At 43.3% G+C, this 9,323-nt stretch overlaps 1 long non-coding RNA gene across 1 annotated transcript; it reads right to left on the minus strand.

The window, feature by feature from the left end:
• Positions 1 to 4,196: 4,196 nt before the first annotated feature.
• Positions 4,197 to 8,914, minus strand: LOC128334547 (uncharacterized). Its single transcript, XR_008311310.1, has 4 exons — positions 8,818 to 8,914; positions 8,485 to 8,585; positions 7,249 to 7,370; positions 4,197 to 4,980 (listed from the first exon to the last, which is right to left on the minus strand). It is a non-coding gene; the product is annotated as an uncharacterized LOC128334547 (long non-coding RNA).
• Positions 8,915 to 9,323: the final 409 nt, after the last annotated feature.

Here is a 9,323-nt window from a genome sequence, read left to right on the forward strand (position 1 = left end):
GATGATGGCCACTAGCTTGGATGGCTTTAAAAGGGGCTTAGACAAAGTCATGGAGGACAGGTCTATCAATGACTATTATGCTGGTGGCTATAGGCCACCTCCAGTCCCAGAGGCATGATGCTGTTAAATAGCTGTTGCAGGGGAGCAACAGCGGGAGAGAGGACAAGTCCTCACTCCCTGCCTGTGGGCTTCTCAGAGGCATCTGGTGGGCCACTGTGTGAAATAGGATGCTGGACGAGATAGGCCTTGGGCCTGATCCCACTTGGCTGTTCTTATGAGAGCTGGTCTTGTGGTAGTAAGCATGAATTGTCCCTTTGCTAAGCAGGGCCTGCTCTGGTTGCATTTGGATGGGTGTATACATATATGTGCTGCCTGCTGTAAGATATACCCCTTAAAGAATGGGGCTGTAGCTCAGTGGAAGAGCATCTGCTTTGTTTGCAGAAGATCCCAGATTCAGTCCCTGGCATCTCCAGGTAGGGCTGGGAGAGATTTCTGCTTGAGACCTTGGAGAGCTGCTGCCAGTCGGTGCAGACCCTGACCAAAGCTAGATGGACCAAAGGCCCGGCTCAGTATAAGGCAGCTGCCTATGTTCCTAATCTTCACACTGCCTGCATCCAAGTCCCCCCACTATCACACACATTTGTCTTGTTAAATGAATGGACCAAAATTCCTTGGTCCTTGATAGCGTCTCACTTGTGTTTCTGTGCAGTGACAATATTCTGAACGTATACCAACCAGGAGCGCTTGAAGAGTTCACTAATGTGGAACCTTTGGTGTGCTTATGTGTAGGGCATTATTCTTCATTGGGTTAGAAAGCATCCATTTACGACCTTACAGTAGCCTGAATGTTTTTTGGGGTTCCTGGTGTGTTTCCATTGGCACAGGACTTGTTCAAACAGGTATGTTAGTTCTTGGCTGGGATGTCTGACATTCAAGCTTTATTGCAGAGCAAGGTTCCCAGGGGAGGTGAATTATAGTTAGTATCAACCTTGGCGTGCTAAAAGCATCATTCAGCCTAGTTGATTATGGAATTTACTTGAGAGTTTGGGGCCTGAAGATCCATCTACTGAATGGCTGCTTCTTTATTTGTGTGGTCACAAGGCAGACTAAGAGGAGGGGGGGAACCAAAGAGGGACACAGCCCTTGAGGAGGAAGATCCAGCAAGGAAATGAAAAGATCTCGCAGGCTTCAAAGTTAGCAGTGTGTTTTATCACCACCATTTAGATCAAATTAATTCTGTTCTGCTCTTTCAGAAATATCAAGGGCAGGGTATGAAAAAGTGAAGAAGAAGGTTTCCAAACAAGTCTCAACTGAAAGCGCCAAATAATGTGCTTGGTGCAGCAGAAAAGAAGGGGTGTCTGGAACTGTTCAATTCTTTTTGTTGAGTTTGAATATCGGTTTCCACTGATGTTCAAAAACAAACCAGGGGTACAAAGGAACACAGGAAGCTGACTTGTACCATGTCAGACCATTGGTCCATCTAGCTCACTATTGTGTACACGGGCTGGCAGTGGCAAGGTTGCAGGATCCCATCTTGGAGATGCCCAGGAGGAAATTGGGAACCTTCTGCATGTAAGCAAGCAGATGCTTTCCCCAGAGTGGCCCCATCCCCTGACGGGAATGTCTTACCGTGTTCACAAATGTAGCCTCCCATTTAAATGCAAACCAGGTCAGATTCTGCTTGAAAAAAATGGACAATTGATGCTTGCTACCACCAGACCAGCTCTCCTCCCATGAAAAAGAAACACTGGATCTCCAGCTGTTGCTGGACCACAATTTGAGGTGATGGGAATTATAGTTCAACAGCAGCTGGAGAACCAAGATTGCTGACGTCTGACCATAAGAACATGAGAAGAGCCCTGCTGGATCAGGCCAAGGCCCATCCAGTCCTGCCTCATGCAGTGGCCAACCAGGTGCACCTGGGAATTCCATAAATGGGTAAAGAGGGAAACAGCCCTCACCCTTGGTGCTCCCTAGCACCTGGTTTCATGGGTATGCCGCCTCTGATCCTGATGGAAGTATATAGCTACCAAGGTGCTCTCTCTCTCCCCACCCCCCTTTTCTCTAGACCTTTTTTAATTGCTTAAGCTAAAAACATAAAAAGGCAACTGCAACAAAGAACAAACGTTCTGACATATATACGTCAGTGTCACTGTTCATAGACCACTGAAGCTGACGTATATACGTTGAAACATTTGTTCTTTGTTGCAGTTCCCTTTTTATGTTTTAACTTATGCAATAAAAATGGTCTGGAGAGAAGTATTGTAGCAGATCCATCATGTGTATTGCATCGCCATTCTACCTACCTACCTACTTTTCTATCTAACAACAACAACAAATTATCTATCTATCTATCTATCTATCCATCTATCTTTTTATGGAGGATAGACCTATCCTCCAAGAATTTAACTAACCCCTTTTAAAATCATCTAGTTCTCAACCTTGGGTCCCTAGATGTTGTTGGACTACAACACCCATCATCCTTGGCCACAAGGGTCTTTGGACATCGGACCAAAGGTGGTCCAAAGGGAGCTTGGGAACCTCTGGCATAGAACATTGCTGATGTGGTATGGCACTGTGATGGCAGCTGTATACCAGCAATCGGGCCTATATTGATGTCAATCAGTAATAACAGAGTTTTAAAAGCCCAGTTACTCAAAACAGACATTTTGGTCTTCCAGTTGTCAGATATTGAGAAGCCGTCAACTTAAGCAGACCTCTTCAGGATCACTACCTTTTCATAATACTTATGGATTGTTAATATTTTAGAAGCTCTGTCCACCATAATCTGTGTGTGTGAAGGCAGATTTGTGCGGTGGCCATTTTGTTTTCGGTGGCCATTTTTTAAAATAAATAAATAAAAAATGGCGCCTTCATCACCTTCAAGTGGTGCCTGGGGCACATGCCCTGCCTTCTCTGCCCTAGATATGCCACTGAGTTCATATATGGCAGAGTCCTGGCTTGTGGGGCCTCTCCTCATAGATTGGAGGGTGTGCCATTGACTGCTTCCAACACACCCTTGAAATCATACTTTGATGGTTGGTGGGGAACCTGCTTTTTGGAGAGGATTGGTTGCCATTACTGACTTTCTCATTGAAGAACCCCTGATATGTTTCTAGGGTTCCCTGGAACACAGTTCGAAAATGATTGCAAAAATGCAGCTCTCCAGTTTTTTGCTGCCCCCCTAGCTGGTAGTGAAATTAGGAGGGGGCTGCTTTTCAGTCGCTTTTTGAGATGGGGTGCAAAACATACCAGCAGCAGCCAACTGGAGACTTCCATTGTTTCCCCACAGTCTCTCACCCTGAGCAATGCTATGTCATCACATACTACTGTTCTGAGGTGGATTCTGGGGGAAAATGTAAGCGTCCAGTAGGGGCTGCCCTTCCCCCCCCGACACACACACCCCCTTGGCAGAATGCTATATGATGGTGTGGCATTACTCAGTTGAGGGCTTGTGGGGGGAAACTGACGCTTCAAGAAGGAGCACCACTGACCCCATTGTGACACAAGCAGCAGTGGCAAATAATGCAGGGAGCTGGTCTCACCCTCCCTTCCACTTCCAGCTCCCCTGATTTTGAGCCATAAGTTCTTGTGTGAGAATTTTTAGCTTCTCATATGAGGCTACCTTATACTGAGTAGGGATGTGCAAATCACTTTGAAATCGAATTGATTCAATTCGAATCTGGGTGATTTGAGTGATTCAAATCCAAATCGAATCACCCTTTAAATGGGCAATTTGGTATGAATTTGATTCAAGAGCCACTTGGCACCTTTAAAAAACCATTCAGGCCCCCGATTGGCAAAAAAGGGTAAAAAGAGGGTGAAATTGATTTGAATTCAAATTTAAATTGAATTTTTGGACCAAATCAAAATTTGATTCGAATTCAAAATGAATTTTTGGATTTCTATTTGAATTTGAAACACATTAAAAAAAATGATTATGCACATCTCTACTACTGAGTCAGACCCTTGGTCCATCTGGTTCAGCACCGTCTATTTTGACTGGCAACAGCTCTCCAGGGTTTAAAATGAGTTTTTCCCAGCCCTACCTGGAGATGCTGCCAAGGATTGAACCTGAACCTGGGATCTTCTGCATTCAAAGCAGATGCTCTTCCACTGAACTAAGGTCCATCTTCCTATATAGTGACCATTTCGTCAACTTAAAATTATGTGAGTGGATACCCACAACTGCCTGAAACAACTCCCTTAATCTTATACCCTTGCTCCACTACCATACCAGAGACCCAGTTCCATTCAAAATATATAAATAGACTACTTTGGTTTTTCCAGTCTGAAACATTTTAAAAACAAACATTAGATGTTATTTCCTTAACTAATGGCTTCTATCTTATGACACAATTTAATTTAGTGCAGAAAATTTGTTATGGCCACTGAAACAGTTTTACATTTATAGTTTCCATAGTATTGGTTCCATAAAACATCTATAATCTCCACGCTTTCCAGCTAATTACAATTTTATAAAAACCCACTGTTCACATCCACAGTGTGAGCTGGTGGGATTATGCTCTCATTTTTTAAAAAAAATAATAATAATAACTTTTTGGAATCCATATTTCACATACCAGGATCCGCCAAGGGTTAATTTATAGACAGTGATCCATGCCCATGTGCAAATGTGTCCATGGCTTGGTTTGTAGACTCAGATCACTCAAAGCAATTGCTCAGTAGTCTGGTAGAGCATCATGCTTAAAAAATGGGATCAAAAAGTTAGTCATGATCCGCAGTTTTATCACACTATCCATCCCTGGATGAAATCACAGCTGAGGAAGAAGACAGAGTGCAAGACCTCAAACGACAGCCTGTGCTGCCTGCAGACATTGATTCAGTGGGGTCCACAAGAGAATCTGAGGTATCATAGCTTCACCAATAACAGAGACAAAGGAAACAGGTGAGGTCCCTTTAAACTATCTAAGCCTTGCTCTTGGGAGTGGAGTTGCCTTCCTTCAAACCTGGGCTGCACTGAAATAAATAAATAAATAAATAAATAAATAAATAAATAAATAATAAAGCTTGCAATCTGCTCCAGGTCTCCGCTAATGATAGTGGAATTAATGGCTAAGCTGTTGGCGTTAGAATGGGTACATGACATGAGACCAGAGAGGATGTTGTTTCTGTCTGACTCCCTATCTGGATGTTCAGAGATCCAGAATGGTGGATTAGGGTGTAGAGTACCTACGGGGAATGATATCTCAGTACCTAACAATGAATTGCATTGAATAGGCATTTTTGTCAGGTTTTCTTGGGTCACAGCCAAGGAGGCACTGGGGCAGGAGGTTGTGGATACCTCTGACTCAGTCTGAGGTCAGGTTTTGGATCAGGCAAGTGTTAAAAAAGGAATGGCAGCAATGCTGGGAGAATGGCACCACAGGGAGGAGGGTTTTCTCCTTCTGCCCACATATTCCAGATGGGGCTGTGGCTCAGTGGCAGCACATCTGCTTTGCATGTGCAAGGTCCCAGGTTCAGTCCCTGACAGCATCTCCAGGTGGGGCTGGGAGAGACTCCTGTCTGAAGCTTCCAGCAGTGTAGACAAAGCAGAGATGAACCAATGGTCTGACTCAGTATAAGACACCTTCCTTGGTTCCTATGTAATGTGTTCCAGTATTTATTTAGAAATAAATCTTATTGCTTTCAATGGGGCTGACTTCTGAGCAAGTGTGGTTCAAATTACAGCAGGACCAACAAGAAACTGACACAGTGGCCGCATGCATACGGAACCTGGAACCGCAATTGAAAAGGCCTGCGGTTCCATGGATGTTACGTCCAAATGCGAGGAACCACAGTTGGGCAGGGTGAAGAAACCAAGGGTTCAAGACTAGGACTCCAGTCTGAACCCTTGGGTTGAATATGGTTTCATCAACTCAACCTGAGGTTCCCAGCAGTCTGCAGTACATCCAAAATCAGAATTGCAGACTGCCGGCTTGGAACCGGAGTTGAGGGAGGAAGCTCCTCCCTCAACTCTGGCCTGATTGGCTGTGTGGACTGTCCTTCTGTGAGAAAGGCAGCCTGCACAGCCAGCTCCTGCATCCCTCTGGAGTCTTGCTGACTGTAGAGAGACTGTTCTCCGGAATGTCCAAATTCAGATAGGAGAGCGGGGGGACGGGGTTCCGCGTTACATGCGAATCCGGCCAGTAACTTATTGAATCCTCTAATGTTTACATGTTACCTTAAGCATTAGGATGACAAAACTATGGTCTTGTCACTACTCAAAAGTATGTCCTTGCAAACCTATTTAGAAGCCTGTTTCCAGAAAGAGTTATGGCAGAAATCTATTCCAGATCACTGCTTTCTTTATCAAAATGAATATTCTAAAAATCAACTAAAGGGTGCTATACTTTCAGCATCCATCAACAGAGAAGCTGCCAAGGTGGTTCTGCCTAATTCTTGACATGTTTTGCATCGTGCTGCTAACAAGGCTTTGTCATCGTATTAGATTCAACCAAGCTTCAAAACATTTCAGGGCCAGTTTCAGTTCACACAGTATATTTAGTTCCAGTGCTTGTGATACATTTGTGCCTCATATCTGTAGAACTATGTATGAGCTCACAAAGGAAGCTGCCTTAATCCAAGTCAGACCATTGGTCCAACTAGCTCAGTATTGTCTGCACAGACTGGCAGTGGCTTCTCTGAGGTTGCAGGCAGAAGTCTCCCTCAGCCCTATCCTGGAGATGTTGCCAGAGAGGGAACTTGGGAACTTCTGCATGTAAGTGTGCAAATGCTCTTTCCAGAGCAGCCCCATCTCCTAAGGGGAATTATCTTCCAGTGCTCACACATGTCATCACCCATTCAAATGCAAAACAGGGTGGGCCCTGCTTAGCAAAGGGGGAAATTAATGCTAGCTACCACATGAATCATGCAGTTATGAAGATTTTTGGCAAGATGAGAGCTGGCTATTGGGCCATGTATGAAATTCATTTCTTTCAATCACTTGCTACTGATGAGACGTTTCTTTATAGGGTGATAGAGGGAAAAGGGGAAAGCCTATTCTTATTGGTGACCATCAGGAGGCAGAGGTCGAGGCAGGAAATACTGTATATCTGTCACCACCATGCAGATAGGTGGTTGCTAATTGGCTAGCAGCCCTTACTGACATCAACAGCCCAGCTAGTCAGCAACCACACACTTACAAGGACTACTATTGATATGCAATATGATCTGCATATTGTTACTTAATTCTGGAGGTCAAGACTGCTGTTTTCTGGGCACATACCAGATAGAATTTTGATTTACCTGTAGTAAATGTTCAGCTTATGTTCAACTTGTACTTTACTCTTTTGAGAGAAAAGGGCAAAGATCCAGTCCATACACCTTCATCACTTATGTCTAAAGCTGCTGGGATATCTACTTCTTAACTGGTAATTGGGAAAGGCTATTGTTAGTTCAAGGAGTTGACTTTAGTATTCTGTATTTGAATTAAATATGGTACGATACATTTGAAACTGTGTGTATTGTCAGAATATAATAAATAAATAAAATTTAAACATTACCCCCCCAAATGATGAGAAGTCAAACTGATCACCTTCCCTACCACATATTTCCAAATTGTTTCAAATAAATGCATTGCAGAAAAAATTCACTGGGCTTCTACTAGCGATAGGCAACTTCAGTTCTCCAGCTGTGGTTGAACTACAACTCCCATCATCCCCACCCACAATTTATTGTGGCTGGGGGTGAGAGGAGTTATAGTTCTATAACAGCTGGAGAGCTAAGGTTTCCTGCCCCTTTACTAAGAAATATAAGTGTAAGAGTTCAGCCTTGGTTTATTTGTAATGGTTTATTTGTAAACCACCCTGAGCCAATTTTGGAAGGGCGGTATAAAAATTGAAAAAATAAACAATAAATAATAACAATAATGAATAACATATGTTCAAGTCCAAGAAATCTGCTCAGGTTCAATAAAACTATTTTACAGTAAAGGTGTTGCATGATCAGATATGCTGAGACATTTGCCCACACACTAGACCATTTCTCTTTGCAGACTCTTTAAAGCTTTGTAAGCCAGTCTACTAATCTTAACTGAGAGAGAGAGAGAGAGGAAAGGCCAGAGCGTGTAGTGGAATCAACCCAAAAGACAGTATATAGGGAAACAAGCATGGTGATAAAACACAAATATTTGTTTGCTTTTGAAAATACGTGCAAAACACTTCCTTTCCCTGTGAGCATCCAGCCTCTTTAACCTACTTAACTTTCATTCATCAATTGCCTTTAAAAACTCATAATGTTTGTTTGCACAGAGGAAAAAAATAGTTTCCTGAGGTGTAAATTAGGTGTGATGGGTCAAGAGAAGGAGACTTCAGTAGCCAACAATGTCCTTTCTAACACCGCTCTGGCTTTTTTGCAGACTCAAATCATCTAGCTGCCCCCCACACACACACCAAAAAGAAAAAAAGAAAAAAGGAGAAGGTAGGGAGAAACAAAAGCATTTTCACGCAGGGAACAAAATTAAAATCTGGAATCATTTCTTACCTTTTTTTTCTTCTCCACAGCAAATTGCAAAATACTCTTTCACTGGAAATGAAGGAAAATGCTTTTTCTTGAACTTCAGATTACTGTGTACACTGTTCATTCTGTAATAAACAGAAGGGCAGTTCATACAAGACAAGTCCTACCCAGTTTTGAGAGCTGGGCATGCTTCAATTTTGCAACCACATTGCAAAGACCCTGGTACCCAACTGCTGCAACTTGAGTGGCAGAACCTTGGACAGACCATCTGATGTTGATCAAAGGGCACCAAGAGAGGGGATATCTATCTATCTATCTATCTATCTATCTATGCAAGAAGAGCTTAGAAATTATTACCTTCAGTCAGATAGTTTCCCTAAAAATGGTTCTTGACTTCCTCTTCTTTTTCTGGTTTACCATTGCTTACAAAGCCTAGAGGCCCAGTAAGAATATACTGTTAAAGAAAAGCAAATTGTTACAGAGACACATGTAAACTGAGGTACGGATTGCTTTTATTTTCCCAGTTGCAATCTCGTCCTGGCTAGTATATTGCATGCTACACTTTCCGGGCCAGCCTTAGGGTTTTTGGTACCCTGGACAAAGTTTGATTTTGGTGCCTCCATGGTTGCCAGTAGTCGACACCAACTCGACGACACACTTTACCTGAGAGAGAGATCTGGTCTTGTGGTAGCAAGCATAACTTGTCCCCTTAGCTAAGCAGGGTCTGCCCTGGTTGCATATGAATGGGAGATAGAAATATGAGCACTGTAAGATATTCCTCTCAGGGGATGGAGCCACTCAGGGAAGAGCAGAAGGTTTCAAGTTCCCTCCCTGGCAGCATCTCCAAGATAGAGCTGAGAGAG

Source organism: Hemicordylus capensis, chromosome 9, assembly GCF_027244095.1.
Source record: "Hemicordylus capensis ecotype Gifberg chromosome 9, rHemCap1.1.pri, whole genome shotgun sequence".
NCBI lineage: Eukaryota > Metazoa > Chordata > Lepidosauria > Squamata > Cordylidae > Hemicordylus > Hemicordylus capensis.